We start from the raw sequence: 20,410 nt of genomic DNA, 5'->3' as shown, positions 1-20,410 counted from the left end.
TTATACTAATTCAATGTTATATATGTTTCTTGATACCAATTCCTTTTAACTTAGATTAACAAAATTTCAGCACTTTTGGTCATGTAAACTTAATTAAATAAGGTTTTAGAAACAACATTTATATTTATTTTCAGTTTTTTGTTCATCTTTCAGAAAACACTAGTTTATTGAAATTCAACAATACAAAAAAGGAACACAAAAAAAGGGTTTGCCTTTGTTCACTACCCAAAAATAGTCATACCTAGCACTCTATTATAAACTCAAGAAAGCAGGGTTGAACCGTCCTCCAAGAAAGAGCGTGGTTCCAATGGATCATCTGCCAATCCTTGGAGAAACCGTGGAATTGGAGGCATATCCACCTCTAAAATTCCTTCTAGAATTTGGACTACATGTCCCATACATGGTCTATCCTTCTTATCATCTTGAATGCACCAAGCAGCAACTTTGCAAGCTCTAATCACCTCTTCAACATCACCATTGCCTTCCAATCCAACAAGCTCAAGACTAATTCCTCGCTTTCCTTCATTTTCATTGCCACTAAAAATGGAAAGTACCGATCCATTTCATAATCTACTATGTCATTATTTCTCCTTCCTGATATAATCTCAAATAACAGCATTCCATAGCTAAAAACATCGGCTTTTGGCGTGATTGCTTCACCTGATATCCATTCTGGTGCAAGATAGCCTCGTGTTCCTCTCATTGTTGTCAAAACCTGACTAATCTCTCGTTTAACAAGCTTAGCAAGCCCGAAATCAGCCACTTTTGGGTTGTATTCAGCATCCAGTAAAATGTTTTCGAGCTTAATATCACAATGTATGATGCAATCTCTGCATTTCTCATGGAGGTAAGTCAATCCTCTAGCAGTCCCAACTGAGATGTTGTACCTTTTTTTCCAGTATTAATGTTGTCTTTTTTAAACAAGTGAGACTCTAGAGAACTGTGGGAGCCAGATAATGTCGATGCACATTCAAGAAAGCTGAATAACGGTCTGAAGATAGTCAGAATAAATATTGTATACGGCACCGTCCTGGACGATCCCAAAGCCGAATATATTAATCGGCCGTAGAATCAATTGAACAAAGGCCGAATAAATAAATGTGCAATGGGTTAAGTGGGCCCGACCCTGAGGCCCAAAAGAAAAATATAAATAGAGGAATATCAGCCAAAGAGAGGTACGCGAGAACAGACCTAAGAAACTTAATTTACAAGCAACCAAAAGAGTATACACTGACTTATCCGTTGGAGTGCTAATTCCGGCACTCCCGACGGGGCAATAATCGAGCACGCTATCAAACTGGGCTTTAAAGCATCGAACAATGAGGCCGAATACGAAGCACTGTTATCCGGCTTACGGAATGCACTTCTCCTTGGTGCTCGGCATCTGCTTATCTTCTACGACTCAAAACTAGTCATCAATCAATTGAAGGGGGAATACGTAATCAAAAATGACCGTATGGCAGCCTACATGAAAATGGCGAGTTCCTTGCTGGAAAAATTCGACCATCATGAATTGAATCAAATAACTTGGGATCAGAACACACATGCAGACGCCCTGGCTTGCCTAGCCTCCGCCATCAACTCAGAAATTAAATGGACAATTGAAGTAGGATTCATCCCTAAGCCGAGCATTGGCCCTTCGGAGTCAATCCAGATCAATATCATAGAATCAGGTCCAAGTTGGATGGACCCCATCACGGCATTCCTATCTTCCGAGCAGCTCCCGACGGGCAAGAAAGAAACACACAAACTGCAAAACAAAGCTCTGCGATATTACTTAGATCCGCAAGGAAAGCTTTACAAAAAATCTCTTTCTAGTCCATACCTAGAATGCGTTTATCCAAATAAAGTCGAGGAACTCTTGACTGAAATACATGAAGGTAGTTGTAGTGCCCATTCTGGCGGGCGCTCTTTGGCTCATCGAGTTGTGACACAGGGGTACTATTGGCCGACCATGAGAGCTGATGCCGAATGTTACGTCAAGAAATGTGAGCAGTGCTAGAAGTTTTCCCCTTTAACCCATTTGCCTGCTGAAGAGTTAATCTCTATCACCAGTCCTTGGCAGTTCGCTCAATGGGGACTTGATATCGTTGGACCATTACCTCGGGCCCCGGGCAACAAGCAATTCTTGATTATCGTGACAGATTACTTCACAAAATGGGTTGAAGCGGAGACACTAACACACATTCAAGATACTGATGTTAAGCGTTTTGTATGAAGAAATATCATAACACGATTCGGCATTCCAAGAGCACTTATTTCAGACAACGGCACCCAGTTTGATTGCAGCATCCACCGAGAATTGTAAAGCACGTATGGTATTCGGCTCTATTTCTCCACCCCGGCTTATCCACAGAGCAATAGTCAAGCTGAAACCTCCAACAAAGCCATTTTAGACGGTATCAAGAAACGGTCGGAGAAAGCTAAAGGCAGGTGGGTCGAAGAGCTCCCTAGTGTGTTGTGGGCTCATCGCACCACACCAAGGGGGTCCACTGGGGAAACACCGTTCGCCCTTTATTTTGGAACCTAGGCAATTATCCCTCTAGAGATTGGCTTACCCACTCTAAAAACAAAGGTCTTTGACTTGGGCCATAATGACATGATGTTAGCTTTGGATCTGACTCTGATCGAAGAACGCCGAGACCGTGCCCTCGCGTCTATGGCACAGTATCAGCAGCAGCTCGCTAAATCATATAATCAACGTGTGCAGCTGCGACATTATATACCCGGAGAATTGGTCCTGAAGAAAGTTCTTCTCGCTACTAGGAGCCCCGCCAAAGGAAAGCTAGGTCCCAATTGGGACGGCCCCTATTAGGTTGAGTCAATCGCCGACACAGGGACATATCAGCTCAAAGACATGTCTAGGAGAAGTCTGCCGCGTCCTTGGAATTCCACGCATTTGCGTAAATTTTATCATTAACCCGACTTGTGGAGCATGATAACTTGTTTTGAATGTTCGCCGTGTACAACTTTCACTTTTACATTGCAAGGCTTCTTATTTCCTACTATATGAAATTTAGTTCGGTAAATCCAAAGCCTCCGAATTCGGAGCACCTTTCATGGATATGACGATTGGCTAAGATAAAAGCCTCCGAATTCAGAGCCCCATCCATGAATGACACGTTTGGGCCGAATAAGCCTCCGAATTCGGAGCACCCTTCGTTGATATCACGATTGGCCAAAATAAAAGTCTTCGAATTCGAAGCCCATCCGTGCAAGACACGTTTGGGCCGAATAAGCCTCCGGATTCGGAGTGCCCTTCGTGGATATCACGATTAGCCAAGATAAAAGCCTCCAAATTTGGAGTCCCATCCGTGAATGACACGTTTGGGCTGAATAAGCCTCCGAATTCGGAGCGCCCTTTGTGAATATCACAATTGGCCAAAATAAAAGTCTCTGAATTCGAAGTCCCATCCGTACAAGTCACGCTTGGGCCAAATAAGCCTCCGAATTCGGAGCACCTTTCATGGATATCACGATTGGCCAAGATAAAAGCCTTTGAATTTAGAGCCCCATCCATGAATGACACGTTTGGGCCGAATAAGCCTCCGAATTCGGAGCGCCCTTCATGGATATCACGATTAGCCAAAATAAAAGTCTCCGAATTCGAAGTCCCATTCGTGCAAGTCACGCTTGGGCCCAATAAGCCTCCGGATTCAGAGCGCCCTCCGTGGATATCACGATTGGACAAAATAAAAGTCTCCGAATTCGAAGCCTCATCCATGCAAGTCACGCTTGGGCCGAGTAAGCCTCCGGATTTGGAGCGCCCTTCGCGGATATCATAATTGGCCAAGATAAAAGCCTCCGAATTCGGAGCCCCATCCATGAATGGCACGTTTGGGCCGAATAAGCCTCCGGATTCGGAGCGCCCGTCGTGGATATCACGATTGGCCAAAATAAAAGTCTCTGAATTTGGAGCCCCATCCGTGCAAGACACGTTTGGGCTGAATAGGCCTCCGAATTTGGAGCGCCCTTCGTGGATATCACGTTTGGGCCGAATAATCCTCCGAATTCGGAGCGCCCTTCGTAGAAATCACGATTGGCCGAGGCAAAACGCCTCCGAATTCGGCACTCCTTTCGTTTATATTATGATTCACAAGCGTAAACACAATTGACGTAAAATGGTAGATGACAGAAACAACATGCAAACATTTAAAATAATACGTTCCATTAAATTGATCGAGAATACATAATTCGCATCCAATTTGCGTTAAAACAATACAATAAGTTCAGTTTTATCTGGCACCACCTTCGTCGTCACTTTTCTCGACTTCGTAAACCGCAAAGGAAAAATGGTGACTCTAATATAACGGCGACGCTGAATCAACGTCTGCTGCCCGGAGAGCCTCCACGGCCTGGAGGGCTTAGACCCACCCGTGCTTGAACCCACAATTCTCGCATCGACATACCTCCTCGGCGAGTTTTTCCTTAGTCTTCTCTATCCCAATTTTTCAGTCATCATGGAAGTCTTGTTCGTAAGCCCTGGTCCTTGTAGCCTCTATTGCGAACATGCTTGTCGTCTCTCGATCGGCAATCGTATGACTTATAAGCCGTTAGGTCACCCTTTCCTCTACTATCGGATTAGTCTGACCGGCCGACGGAGACTCGGCAGTTTTGACCTTTCCTAATTCACGTTCAGCTTTCTCTGCACGAGCTTCTAAATTTCGAATGCGTTCATCCTTCTACTCTATCTCCCGCCGTGTGTCACGTAAACGCATGCCGATTTCATAGGCGGTGTATAGCCCTTTTACCGTTCCATGAATGCCCTCCCGAAACACTTCGAAATCAGGTCAACCAACCATCGACTGCTGAACTTCTGGTAAGAAAATCTGTCGAGCAAACTCGACTGCCACATTTGGGTCACGAAGAATCGAATCCACTTCCGTCATCAATTTGTTCCCCACAAAAATCGAAAAACTTAACAGACGCGGCGTCGCACTGGTTTCCCCTCTCGAGCGTGGTCGAGGGGAGTTACCACGTTGCTGTTTTTCTTTTCTGGGTGACCTACTTCGACAACACGGGGACTGGCATTTTTTATGCTCCCTCGACGTCCTACTCCCCAAGCGCGTGCGCTCGCCACCGCGATTCATCCTTGTGTCTAACTCCGCCAATGTCCTACCTTCTCCTCTACTGTTGAAGAATAATCTTCTGGCCATCTACAGTCTTCCACACTGCTATTTTCTTCCCCTAATTTATTGGATTTTAACGCAAAAATGGCCCCTCCACGCACGCTGCCCCCACTCCATTTATTCATTACGGGTGCAGCGCCCCCGAAGCGACTTCATCAATGCTAAATTTCACAACCTTGTGCCAGAATCGTTAAGATCATGTGACCCAGTCACTCCACGAACCAACACCATTCGGCGTTCCAGTTCATTCATTAGCTGGGGCAAAGGCAAATTCATTAATCTAATCGGCCAAATGTCCAGGCTTTGCGCCGATAAGTTCATGTGCCCCAGCCACTCCATGAACCAACAACATTCGACGTTCCAGTTCATTCACTAGCTAGGGCAAGGGCAAATTCATTAATCTAATCGGCCAAATGTCCAGACTTTGCGCCGATAAGTTCATGTGCCCCAGCCACTCCATGAACCAACAGTATTCGGCGTTCCAGTTCATTAGCTGGGGCAAGGGAAAATTCATTAATATAATTGGCTAAATAGATTCAATAAGATAATCGGCCAGATGTCAAGGCCTTGCGCCGATTTACACAGTTATTTTATCGGATGTTTAAGTTACACATGCATCAAACACACATGGGAAATTTTCATTAATAAATTGAAAACAAATAGTATATGCAGTAAACAGAAAAGCATAGGAAATTTTCATTAATAAATTGAGTACTTGAGTACAGATAGTAGTCATTTTACACATAAAAATTACCTTATATTTCAATTTCCAATCGAAGTAAAGAAATGAGAACCTACTAACAAAAACCTACAAAAATTATGCATCTAAGATGCCTAACAAAACTCAGAATATCACTCTAATCAATCTTCAGGGTCAGACTCCAGCGGCTCAACGTCCACCTGCTCGTATGGAATCGGCTGCGCCAATGTCACGTTAGTCGCAGTGAAGGCTTTGAGCCAGCCGTGTTTGAACCCCGATTCTCAAACTTGGGCACTTCCTCCACGTAGTTTGCCAAGGCGGCGTCTTTCCCAGCTTGGAACGTTTTGGAAACCTCGAAGTCGGCTATTTCCTTTGCCTTCTTCGACTCTTCCAAATCGGCTTCCAGCTTGGCAATCACCTCATTGGCTAACTTGAACACGTCTTCACTCGCATTCGCCCTCTCTTCGACGGCTAGCCTTAGTTGTTCAGCATTCTTCGCGTTCTTGGCCTCAGAGTCGGCTCTCACACGTTCCTCTGCTGCTTTCGCTGCCTCGGAATCAGCTCTTTGAAAGGCTTCCACGACCCTGCTCCTTTTATTTTCAATTTTGGCTTTCAGCAAGCTGATCTGTTCAATTGCGTCATGTTGACAGCGGCCGATTTCGGTTATCCTGCCCACCATCTACAGAGCAAGGAATTAGAGTTATAAAAACAAAAAAAATAAATATATATATATATATATATTTAGGCGAAAGACTGCAGATAAGGCAAGTAATGTACCAATAAGGCTGATTGAGCGGCTAATGCAATTGACAATAAATCTGGCTCCGCCCGAAATGTGGCTCTATCAACCAGCAAGGAAATTGAGGAGGCCATACTCAAGGCCACAGCTAGGTTCTTCAAAGCCGATGCATCAGAAGCAATCGGCACATTCTTTATCTTTGGTTGAACGGTGAACGGAACAACCAAGTTCCACTCCTCAATGCGCGGCCGTTTATCAACTTGGTCCTCTCCAGTGACGGTTTCGCGCTCTGCGGGGCAATTTTTCCCCCTTTGCTAGGCCTCATGATCCCCCCATTCTTGCTCCATCTCGGCTTCGCGCTCGGCCTCATTCCTTACCTGAGTCGTTTCTTCCACAATAACAGGCAGGGAAGGCTCAGTGACGGTAATGGGTGGAGTTTCCGATCAGATGGTCTCAGCTCTCTTTCGGGCAGCCATCCTTACAGCATTTTTCCTCCTAGCCAGCTACTGCATGAGCGACTCCCCAGCTATGTTCTCAGGATACGCACCGGGAAGGTCTCCTAAGTCTGTAAAAATGTCTTCAAAAGAGACGTCCCCTCGGCATGAGGTGGACGGAGGATTGGATGAATTGAGGCTGGCTTCCTCAAAGGCCATGTTTAGAGCCTCGTCTACCTCGGCTTCCGACTGGTTCGGCTCCTCGGCAGCCTCTTCGGCTACTTGTTCTTCCACCTGCTCCGAATCGGAGGCTTCCAAATCAATCTGCCTTAGGTTTTTGAAGTTAGGGAAGATAAGGGCCATAAGCTGCTCTTCGCCCCTCGGAATCGGAATATTGTCGGCCGCTGAAAACGTTGTGTAAGTCAGCTCGTATCTCAGCAGAATGTGAGCCGCCCTCCCTTGTTTCTGAAGGTTTGGATGGCTAAAGAACCGGAGTGCGATGTTAATTTTTGCAAGTGCGACGTCGTCAGCCGAAACCAGAACTTTCTTCAAATCGTTGCATGCACAAATAAAACGATAAGTACATAGAAGGAAGGCTAAGTAAATATATATATATAAAAAAAAAAAAAAAAAACAAGGAACTATACAGCCACCTGGTTCGCCTTTTCGTCTAGGCACGGGATCTAGGCGATCTTCTCCCTCGCCGAATTCCCAGTTGCCTCGGACAACGACCATCACATCGTCAACACACTCATAGTCACTAAGTGATGGTCGGTGTGCCGGCCAGAAGATTTGGCCAAGGCATAGCAATGCCCAATAGCAGGTACACCAAGGTTGATCCTAAGGCATCGGTTCAACTCTATAACCCCTATTGTGATGCAAAAAAAAATTACATTACGTTGGGAATGGATTAGACCCCAATGGCGAAGAACGACCCTTAAAAATGGGTGAAGGGGGAAACGGACTCCGCCCTCAGCAATTGATAGCAGAGGAAAGATGATTGTACTTTCATCAGTCCTCTCCATATCAATGGTGTTGTCTGCTACGAGTGACAGATGGACATCGTCGGGGATGGAAAAATGGCGTCGAAAACCAAAAATTCGATTCGCAGAAAGGAGGTCTTTCAAATGTTTTGTCATCCTAGCCAGTCTAAGAAGTATGCAAAACTAAACACAAACAAGGAAATGGGATTCGAAATGAAAGAGAATAGAACTTACAAGAAGCAGAGAAGACAATGAGAAACCGGAGGAAGTTGCAGAGGTCGCGAAATGGAGGTACACTGAAAGGCAGACCAGAAGTTTTGAGTATTCAAAAAATATACATTTGAAGGGACAACATAGTTCCAAATCGTATTAAATGAACGAAGCGTACGAAGCGGCGGGAAGATGTAATGATGCCTAAAAAGCGTGTGTTCTGACATATGCATTGGAATAAGGCTAATCACCATTTTTCTTTCTTTGACTTTTCAAGTTTGAAACCAAACATGCCGACTAACTGGTATTAATAGGATGTTTGGGGGGCAATTGTGGGAGCCGGATAATGTCGATGTGCATACAAGAAAGCCGAATAATGATCTGAGGATAGTTAGGAAAAATATTGTATACGATACCATCCTGGACGATCCCAAAGCCGAATATATTAATCGACCGTAGAATCAGTTGAACAAAGGCCGAATAAATAAACGTGCAATGGACTAAGTGGGCCCGACCTTGAGGCCCAAAAGAAAAATATAAATAGAGGATTATCAGCCAAAGAGAAGTACGTGAGAATAGACCTAAGAAACTTAATTTATAAGCAACCAAGAGAGTATAGACTGACTTATCCGTCGGAGTGCTAATTCCAGTACCCCCGACCGGAGTGTTCATTCCTTTTCAGGTGATTATCTGAGGATCAAGAGCGTCCTACAGGATCCATAGAGTATTTCCAAACCACTTCTCTACAAGAACCATTTGACATGTAATTATAAACTAGAAATCTTTTTGTACCTTGTATGCAGAAACCCCGAAGGCAAACAAGGTTGATGTGTTGGATCATCCCAATGGTGCTCACTTCTGCGCGAAACTGCTTCTCTCCTTGCTTCAAATTTTTTAGCCTTTTTACAGCTACTGCGATTGAATTGGGCAGTGTTCCTTTGAAAATTGTACCCAAACCACCTTCTCCAAGATTTTCTAAGAAGTTTTTCGTTGCAATTCGTATGTCACAATACTTGAACACCGCCAAAAAATCATCAACTTTCTCCAAAGTACCAACAGTGTCTCTCTGTCTTTTCCTCCAGAGGAATACCAAGACACTACCAAAGAAACAGAAGAAGCCACAAATTGCTCCAAAAACAATCAAATAAGTGTTTCTCTTCGCCTTAGCCTTAAATTCGGTTCCAACCAGCTTGGATGTTACTACTCTAACATGAAGATCTCTTCCACTTTTATCATCTGATGAGAGTTGTCGTAGGTTAAACAAACCACCTCCCCAAATCAAACACCTATTATGATAAGCATAAGCACTGCATGAACAATTTCTCAAGCAAGCTAGTTCACATTCATCAATATTCCCAAGACTCTGAATTCTCAAGAAAATAGGTGTTTGGCACCACAGAAAATTTGTCATTTTCTCTGTTTTCACACTGTAGAGGAATTTTCCTCACACACCCACCTGAGTGATCCCCCAATTCCCAATTTGCTTTAATCCTTGGTTCAAATCCTTCAATGCAAGTGCAAATCGGTACATTTTGGTTACAACTACTAAATGCACCACAAAAAGCATAGACCGTGCATTGTTGTGGTATGATCCATTTCGAAATCCACTGTAGGAAGCCCTTCAAACAAATTTTTTGAATTGTCCATTCACATCGAGCACAAATCTAGTGAGAGCAGTAGGGTCACCGGCATCATATGTAAAATAGCTCTCATTTGTATTGTTAACATATGTGATATTTTTTATGTAATGGTCCAATTGTATCTCAGGAACAAAGCTAAAATCTTTCCCACTCCATACCCCACTAGTCCAATACGGCTTAGACACATTCCAAAGCAATATATGACTTGTATTTGGCTCCACCTCCAAAGAGAACAGACTTGGTGATGGATTTTCTGAATTTTTCCAAGAGGTTAGAGCTTGTTTCTCATTTTTGAGTTTATTGTATCCAATTTTCCCACCGGGAAGATACGTGTCAGTTGGGTAGTCGAAACTCTGCCATATTACATTAGAGGAATCCAATGTATCTCTGATGACAAAATTTCCATTGTCAAGGAGCATGGTTACGGTTGAGTTAGCCGATTTTGAAATCAAATTTGTCAACCAAATTTGAGTCTTTGACTGGTCTAGTAGGACTAAATTTCCATCTTTCAAGAGTTTCAATTATGGATTTGAGAGTTGCCTGGAGTGAAGAAGCCAAGCTCCAAAGATCCACCTTAGGAGGTTATTGTTTGGTTCCCAGAGAGAGACTGTCCAGCATAGATGGTATTGGTACCATCTGATCCTTTTGAGTAATGGGTATTGAAAGATAGAACGGTGGTGCTATATACACCAATTAGTATACTAACTAGTGTACCAGTACTAGTTATAACATTATTATTGAACCCACTCATTAATCACATTACAAATCTCAAAAACCTCTTAAATTATACCACATCATCAATTGGTACACTAGTTAATATACTAATTGGTGCATATAGCATTATTCAAGATAGAATGAATAAGGGCACAACACAAAGAAAGAGCCATTGAATTTTGCATACGAGACTCATTTTTGCACAGAGTTGCACCAAAGAATTGGATGTGATTAATGTATTAAAAGAACAGGAGCATAAAAATTAAGTTGGTTGTGCTCTTTACGAAGTAATCTCCAGTGGGCTTGGTGAGGATAAACCAAAACAAGCCACACAGTTCTTACACTAAAAAGTTCGATTTCAAACACCCTCAAGAGTAATACGATCTTGTGGCCTTAAAAAAGAGTTGGAACAATGTCCCAGAAGAAAAGTAATAACAATTTATATATATATATATATATATATATTTTAAACTTGTTGATTAGTATTTCATGACACAAAAATCAAATCGTTTCAACTTTGGCTTGCGAGAAGATGTTTGTGTTATTTGAAAAGCAGAAAAATCTTCTCACAGTGCTGATTGTGTCTAAGCTGCATGACAGGACAAAAAAGAACTCGAACTTGAAGATGTTTCATCCTCTGCAAATTCAATTGTTGAAAACATTCTGTACTTGTCTATTTTGGAGAAAAACAGAATTCAAACTTTTTTTTTTTTCGAAATTAATTATTATTGTTTTTTAATAAATTCAACATAGTGAAAATATTACTATTCCTCCCTCAATCACCTTTTGCATTAATTCGGCGTGAATTTGAAGTATTTTTAGGCTGCATAGGGAGATTCTGATCACCAAAGATCCTCTAGAGTGAAATTTTCCTAAAGTTTCCTAGAGTGCTATATTGTGTGGTTGAGATTTACTGGTAAGTCACATCAGAAAAATTGATGTGACTTGCCAGTAAATCTCAACCACGCAATATAGTACTTTAGGAAACTTTAGGGAAAAATCACTCTAGAGGATCCTTGCTCGATTCTGATATTGTTTTTTTTTTCTTTTTTTAAATCTATAAAGAAGAATAGATAGATGCATGAATGCTTGGAAAATTACCCGCACAAATCGGAAAGTTCCCATAAACTATTAATTTCAATAATTACCTTCTTGAATGATTTACATTAGTTCACTTCATTTCAAACTGCAACAGATGAATATCACACATGCCTTCACACAAGCTATTTGTCCTTATGATTTACTTAATTTAATGGAAAAATTACAAAAAAACAAAAAAAAAAACTTGAGTTTTTAATTTTGTCATTTTAAACCCCAAAATTTTTATTTATTTTCAATTTAAACTATTTATCCAGAAAAAATAATATTTTAATCATTAAATTCAATAAAAAATAATATTTTAGACATTTTATGTATACTTACATTGAATATAATAACTAAAATACTCTTTTTTTGTTGATTTTACTTAACAAAAATGGACAAATGATTTAAATTAAAAGCAAATCAAAATATTAGAGTTTAAATTGATAAAATTAAAAACTCAAAATCCATTTTTTGCTAAAATTAATTGTATTTTGTGTTTTAATTAAAAATAAAAATCCAAAACAATTGGCTGTATTTTTTTTATAAATTATATCTGAATATTTGTCTCCTTAAAGTGAATCAATACCACCAATTAATATAGCTTGTGTGCTATCGTATTCCGTAAAAAATATTAGGGAAAATTGGCCTAGGGTCCCTCTCCCACTTTTCGTAATGGAAGAGATCCACAAAATTATTTTATTATGTCTAAAGTCCCTCAATTCCTACACCCATATATTACAGAGAAATTCCCACCTCTCTCTCTCTCCCCCGATCTCATCACTTCACCTCCACTAAGTTTGGTCTCTCTTCTCACTCTCTCTCACTCTCTCTCTCTCTCTCTCTCTCTCTCCTACATCAATGGCAGCTGGGACAAACGATCGTTTGAGGATTCGAATTACAGACGCAAAGCAGCATAGATGTTTTGGGTATAGTTTCTCAGCATAGAGAAAGAGAGAGGGAGGAGATGCATAAGCGGAGGTGGAGGACGTTGGGAGTACTGAGGAAGTTGCTATCGTGCGCCATAGGTTCAATAGGTTTACTGGCTCTGCTCTATGCTCATGTACGACCATTCTTTTCTTCCCAAGCGACGAAGTTACCTAACCTTTTACAAGCCTCTCATGGTGACCTTTTCTCTCCCTCTTCCCCCCACCCTCCCTCAAATCCTCTTCCCCCTCCTCTTTCATACACTTTCTCATTCTAGGGTTTCAAGTTCTTCAACCCCCTTAATTTCATTTTAATTCATCATCCCCTATTTTCCTTACACTTCCGTCAAGCTTTTACAGTCTATTTGATTCAGTTTTTGATCCATTTTTGTAATATCACTTTTTAAAGAAATACTACTATTTTTTCTAATCTAAGAAATAAAGGGTAATGATATATACTCACACATACACTACACATGCATGTGGCTTTTGAATATGTCACAAATTCCTCTTATGCTATGTTATTATATTTTTTTGGATTTGGGATATTGTAAAATGAGATTGTTATAATTCAATTTTTTGCAGCAACAAGAAATTGGAATGGTGGGAGGAGAGCAAGGCTGGATTGTAGAATTGGTGCCTCCCCATTTGCCAAGAGCTCCTCTACCTCCTAGCAAGGTGTTCTGCATATACCATAGCTAAAATAGCATTTTTCTTGATGAAAACCTTTTAGCAGGACTAGAAACTTAAGAATCAAATTGAATTTGATTCTTAAGTTTTTGTGTGTATAAACTGATGTAGAATATGATTATATGTTTTGATAGGTATATATATTTGGTTGTTCAAATTTCTCCTATGGACCAAACCAGAGAATTTCTCTGGACCAACCCAGATAAATAAGGGTTTTGAAGAGGGAGAGAGTACTGAAACAGGGTCTCTCTATCTCTATGTACATTGATTCTTTGTATTTTTTATGGTAATAGAATGGGGTAAGATTGGCAGTGCTGCCATATCCTCAGGTAAGATTGGCAATCAGACTGAGAAAATAGATGCAAAAGCACAAGAGATGAAAATTCATGTTCTAGAGGAAGCATTTGTTTCAGAGTCTGGTGGCTAGTGTAAAGGAGAGAAATTTTGTTTCAACATTGGGAACAGTAGCTGCAGTTGTTGATCCTGAAATCCAAAAGACTGAGAAGGACGTTTCTGCAGAAACACAAGAGATAAATGATCCTATTCTGCAAGATGTTGTTTCGAAGCCTGAGGTTTGTGAAGTTGGAACCAATCTCAATACTGGTTCATTCGTAAATATGGAGGATTCAAGAGATCTAGTCGAAAAAAATTCGATAGTGCAGACTGATGTTCAGGGCACTTCAGCTGTTACTGTCAATGCTGAATCCATATGCTCCTGATGCTTTTGTTTTGGAAATGGAAGTTTCAGTTTTGGATGTTACAACTGACAAGTGTGAGGATCAATTGGTGAAGGAAGATGCTGAAGAACAAGAACTGAAAGCTTCTGAGCTAGATGATATAGTTGTTTCAGAGCCTGGGGATACTGACAGTTTGGAAGAGAAAAAGATTTCAACTTTGTCAACGTTGGAAACAGCAGCTCCAGTTGTTGATTCTGAAACTGAAAAGACTTCGAAGGAAGTTGATGCAGAGGCACCAGAGAGCAATGATCCTATTTTGCAGAAGGTTGTTGCTTCAAAGTTTGAGGCTGCTGAACCTGAAACCAAGATCAATACTGGTTCTTCTGAAAATGTGGCAAATCCAATATATCTAGTCAAAGAAGGCTTGTTAGTGGGGGCTAATGTGGAGGACACTTCAGATGTTCCTCTCAAGGCTAACCCATTGGATGATGTGCCTTGTGAGAAAACTTTTGTCCCTGATGCTTTAGATTTGCACCTTACAATGAACAAGTGTGATGATCAATCTGGGAAGCAAGATGCAAAAGAACAAGGAATGGAATGCCTGGTTGTAGGAGATGTAGCTATTTCAGAGCCCGGGGAGACTAAGAGTTTTGGGGAGGAAAAAATTTCGACTTCTTCTATGTTTGAAACAGATGCTTGAGTTCCTAAAATTGAAAAGACTGAGAAGCAAGATGTAGAAGCACAAGCGAGCAATGATCTTATTTTGCAGGATGCTCTTTTGAAGCCCTGGTGGACAAACATGGATAGAAGATTCTGCATGGATGGAAGATTCTGGATGCTCTTCTGTATTTTTTATGGACAGAGAAAAAGTTCCTTTATCACATCATACATGGATGGAAGATTCTGCTTCTGGTGGATAGCCATCAACTTATTGTGAACCAGAATTTCTCTGTGAAGTCCAGAGAAAATTCGACCAGAGAAATTCTCTGTGAACCGTGAAGTCCAGAGAAAATTGGACCAGAGAAAATCTCTGTAAACTAGAATTTCTCTGTGAAGTCCAGAGAAAATTCGATCTAACTGATTCAATTTGCCCTTCTACAGCTTGTATTATCTGTCAACTACACAAATGATGTGTTCTTGTACATGTGTGCTTTTGGTATTGTTGTTGTTTCTTGGTAATGTGCATCATTTGTGCTGTTTAGTTACTGATATAGAGGTTGATGAAGATGTCGAACAAGAAGATAAACCTGGAGTTCAAAACCTTCAGCATCTCTGTGTTCTACAAGAGGCAAAGCAGTCAATTAAAAGTCCTTTTTATCTCGTTATTGCTCTGAGTTTTCACTTCCAACTCGGCCGAATCCAGTGACCGTGATGATAATTCGGGCTTTAGCATTAGCGATTGTATGGAAAAGTGCTGGAACAATTGTAGTTGTGTTGGGATCACCATAAACAATAGCAATGCTGGTCCAGAGAAATTCTCTGTGTTCCAAATTAAGCATTCCAGGTTCCAAATTGTGAATTGAATTTTTTTTTTTCATTTGAAGTTGAAACCAGAGAAATTTTCTGGTTTTTTAACTGAATTTTCTCTGAGTTGAAGCCAGAGAAATTCTCTGGTTTTTGAACTAAATTTTCTCTGGGTTGGTCCAGAGAAATTCTTTCCAGAATTTTTCTGAACCAATTTTCTCTGTGATGTGAATTTTCTCTGGACCAATTTTCTCTGGGACTGAAATTTCTCTGAATTGATGTTGAGGGACCTTAGGCATCATGAAAATATTTGATATCCTTTATACTATAAAATCATAATATCAAGGACCTTAAAAAAAATACCCCTAACTTTAATCTTAAACATCTTTATAACATAAATTATGATTTTTTAAAAGAAAAAAAAAATGAGAAGAAAGGTTAAAAATATGTTGGGTCTGATTGAATGTGATTGGATCCTATTGAAAACTCCATGATCGCTAAAATAACAATAAATCATGTATATATGCTGGTTATTTTGGTATTAAACGCTATTAAAAGTTGTATTATGCCATTTTCACTAAAAAGATGAAGAAAAAAAGAGTCAAAAATATGTCGGACACAGTAATTTCAAAAGTTGCATGAATCGTAAAAAGTGAATCGAATCGTGAATCGATTGTGAATCGTGCGATTCACTAGAGATTCACTTCCAAAATAGATTCACCAATAGATTCGTATCGATTTTGCAAAAATTGCGAATCGAATCGTGAATCGAATCGTGAATCGTAAGATTCTGATAACAGAGTCAACAAGCCTTAATCCAAACTATTTGGGCTGGCTAAACACAACCTAGCATGACTACATGACTATCATAGTAGATTGGGGGAGAGAGAGAGAGGTGGGAATTTCTCTGTAATATATGGGTGTAGGAATTGAGGGACTTTAGACATAATAAAATAATTTTGTGGATCTCTTCCATTACGAAAAGTGAGAGAGGGACCCTAGGCCAATTTTCCCTTAAAGTTACACTATAAATTATCTATTACTATTTTATTAAATTGAATATTACATGTGTGAGGTTAGTTATACTCCTTAAAATGTTTTAGGCTTTAAAATAAAAGATTCTAAATAATTCCTTCTTATTATTTGCTCACTGTTACTTAGAAAAGTATACATGCTTATTGTCCAAATATCAACATTATTGTTAATTATTGTTACTTTGAAAATTGATAATTTGTCTATTTGGTTACTCTCTTTATTAAGAATGGCTGATAAGAAATATCTAAAAAAGAAAAAAGGCAAGATGGTGATATTACATCTTTATTAAGAATGGTTGATAAGAAATATCTAAAAAAGAAAAAATGTAATATGGTGATCTTACATAAGAACCTTTGTTAACTTCTTACCTATTAAACTACGTGATTATTATTCAAAATAACATTTTCATTGATTTAAGTCTAAATATTTTATATTCATAAGATATATTTAACATCTAAATGTGTAGATATATATTTTTAAATAATTTTAAAAAAAGTGACTGAATCTTTACGATTCACGATTCGATTCGATTCGCGATTCGGTACAAGGCCATTTCGATTCACGATACGAATCTCGATTTGACAACTATGCTTGTTGAGTTGAATTGAGGCTGTGTCTTCGAAAAATAAACAAGATATCCTCTTATGAAGCAGCTCACATCTTACAGCCTGTAAAGTTTCTCTAATGAAGTGTCATTTGGCCTTCTGCAATTATGCCGTAGAAGCAGATATGCCTATTGACGACCAGAAGGAACTCATTTCTTTTTTTGATAAACTTGTTTAGACTCAACCAGGGTTTGGAAATAGTACAAGGTCAGTTTTGCCCAAAATCATAGGTTTGCCTGACACTTTCAATCCGATGTTTGATGGATAAGCATCACGCATATACTCATCTTACGTTCTTATAAAAGCTAAGAATAAAAACACAAACTAAAGTGGATTGGACCCAAGGATATCAATCGGTGAATGCATCAAGTACTTTTGCAACAATCATATTGAGTCTTTGTAGTTATGAGATTTGTTTTAAGGTGCTGGGACCCAACAGGAGAATATGAGAGTGGATATGTCCCTATAGAGCGACACTATCACTCTTGAAGCCAAAAGCAAACTAGGAAAACCTCTGTGAATCTGCCATTGCAGTCCACAAAGGACTCATGGTATTTGTGGGTCGCATAATAACCTACAAAGTAGTTGGTTTTGATTCTTCCTTTGTTTCCATTTGTCTTACCAATATGTATATATATATATACATATATTTGTTTAGAGTTCTTTCAATGTTGTCTAAGGATGTCCTGACAGGAGAACACAATATGCATTGGAGTAACCTGCTTTAAGGTAGAAATCCCTAAATGGTGTTTCAAAATATCAGCATCACATGAAGCAATGTTATTTTCTTGATGGATAAGCCTAACATTCACCGATGAACAATGCAATTGATCCTAAGAAGTTAATTTAAAATGTCTTTATGTTCAAATTTTTGTTCTTAATAACAACCTACAAACGATATTGCAAACATGATTAGTGGAGAAATGCCCAACATTCACCGATGAACAATGCAATTGATCCTAAGAAGTTAATTTAAACTGTCTTTATGTTCAAATTTTTGTTCTTAATAACAACCTACAAACGATATTACAAACATGATTAGTGGAGAAATGCCCCCCCCCCCCACCCAAAAAAAAAAACACACACACACACAAAGCGTAATAGTTTTTCACAACTCTAATCGAACAAGTAGATGTTTACTAGCTGATTAAAATTAGTGAAATTACCAGAAGAGGCATATTATGCTTAACCATTTCCTCAAGAACAGGTAGACATTTCCCAAATAAATCTGTTACACCATCTTGAGAATTTGTTGTAGCACCAGCAGTGTAAGAAATAATGTATAGAGAAAGAGAGAGAATAAATTGTATGTATTATTATTGATTGATATATTGATGTCTATTACAATGATTCATGATTCCTATATATAAAAGAGGGTGAGTGTGTAGTAGGTAAGGAGTAGGTGAAGTGGAGGTGGTAGTGGTGTAGTGGGTTAGGTTTAGTGGAGTAGGTGAGGTGGTAGTGGTGTAGTGGGTTAGGTTTAGTGGAGTAGGTGAGGTGGTAGTGGTGTAGTGGGTTAGGTTTAGTGGAGTAGGTTTAAGTGGGTGAAGTAGGTGGAGAGTGGGTGGATTTTAACAGCCCCCCGCAAACTCAAGGGGGATAGGAACTAACCAACTTGAGTTTGGAGAGAGTAACAAAACAAGAAAATACATAAAAATAAAAGAGGATAAGAGACACTGTATGGTCGTGTCAGACCATTGGTGAAGACACTGGATGGTGGTGTCATAACGTTGTAGAGGACACTGTATGGGGGTGTCATAACCATGTAGAGGACACTGTATGGTGGTGTCATAACGGTGTAGAGGACACTGGATGGCGGTGTCAGACCGATGTAGAAGACAGTTTATGGGGTCATGTCGGACCGTTGTAGCAGACAGTTTACGGGGTCATGTCGGACCGTTGTAGCAGACACTGTGTGGTCGTGTCAGACCGTTGTAGAAGACAGTTTATGGGGTCATGTCGGACCGTTGTAGCAGGACAGTTTACGGGGTCTTGCTGGACCCTTGTAGAAACTAACCGAAATCAATGTCGGGACAGTTTACAGAGTCTTGTCGGACCCATGAAGGAGCTAACCGGAATCAATGTCGGGACAGTTTACAGAGTCTTGTCGGACCCATAAAGGAGCTAACCGGAATCAATGTCGGGACAGTTTACAGAGTCTTGTCGGACCCTTGGAAAAGCTAACCGGAATCAAATGTCGGGACAGTTTACAGAGTCTTGTCGGACCCCTAAAAAGTCGCACCCTCAAAAGGTGTGCCCAATCTTTCAAAAGGCGTGCCATCAAAAGGCGTGCCCAATCCATAAAAAGGCGTGCCATCAAAAGGCGTGCCCAATCCATAAAAAGACGTGCCATCAAAAGGCGAGCCCAAGTCATAAAAAGATGTGCCGGACATGATGGCGAGGCACGTGAGTGCCTTGACTGGCGCGCCCGTTTGTCGTCTGGCGTCAAGTGGCGCGCGATACGCGTGGCTGCCTCGCTATTTAACCAAGGTTGATGCTGAGGCTGAGGCAGACAAAAAAACTTCGAAAATCCTCTGAAAACAACTCTTCCTTTGCTGAGAAAGAAACTCTGTAATACTCTGTAACCAACCCGTCTCTGAAACACTCAGCAACATGGCCTCTTCTTCCCGTCCAGCTACCCAGAACATGGCCTCCTCTTCCCGTGGTCTGCTCACGCTCTTTCTAGAACTGAACGAGTCCACAAGAGAAATAACTGGTGCGGTGGCCAGTGAACCTCAACCAAACACCTCTGGTTTTGCTCCGTTGAACTTTCCGATGCGGTCGGTGGAGCAAAAAATGGCGGTGCAGTCGGATGTGGAGGCTAATCAGTATACCTTGAAGTCATGTGTGGAAACCATGACTGCGGTTACAAATTTGTCGAACCGGCTGCAGAGTAGGACAAATGAGGTGCAGCAGTTAAACGCCCAACTGGCTCTGCTCCAACGCATGTATAAGGATGCGCGAGCAGAGATAAGTGTGCTAAAGGCGGAAAACAAGGAGCTGAAACGGAAGGCCAGTTTTATGTTCCGATTTGGAGGGCCGCCATATGCTGCAGTGGAGGAGCAGGGAGTAGTGATCATGCCCAGTGGAGTGGGAAACACGGAGGCAACACCGGCAAGGGCCGCCCAAGACGGTGGCAAGAAGAAAAGACCGGCGGAATAGGCGAGAAGAAAAATCCCACTGTTCCGATTTGTGTTGGTTGTGTTTTGTTTTGTTTTGTGTTTTTTTATTTTTATTTTTATTATTATTTTTTTTTTTAGAATGTAAAATGCTGATCGGGGTTGATCCCCGGCATGAAGAAATGACAAGTTTGTAAAATGTTGTTTTTGTTTTGTTTTGGGAGTGTTTTGTTGAAAAAATAAAAATAAAATGAAAGAAAACAAG

General features: G+C 40.5%; 1 pseudogene; it reads right to left on the bottom strand.

Moving 5' to 3' along the window:
• Positions 1-232: 232 nt before the first annotated feature.
• LOC114276438 (G-type lectin S-receptor-like serine/threonine-protein kinase At2g19130) lies at positions 233-12,941 on the bottom strand (annotated as a pseudogene).
• Between the last annotated feature and the right edge of the window lie 7,469 nt (positions 12,942-20,410).

Source organism: Camellia sinensis, chromosome 8, assembly GCF_055761805.1.
Source record: "Camellia sinensis isolate YWXY chromosome 8, ASM5576180v1, whole genome shotgun sequence".
NCBI classification, from domain to species: Eukaryota; Viridiplantae; Streptophyta; class Magnoliopsida; order Ericales; family Theaceae; genus Camellia; species Camellia sinensis.
The sequence above is the reverse complement of the archived record's forward strand: the minus strand, read 5'-3'. Positions and strand labels throughout refer to the sequence as shown.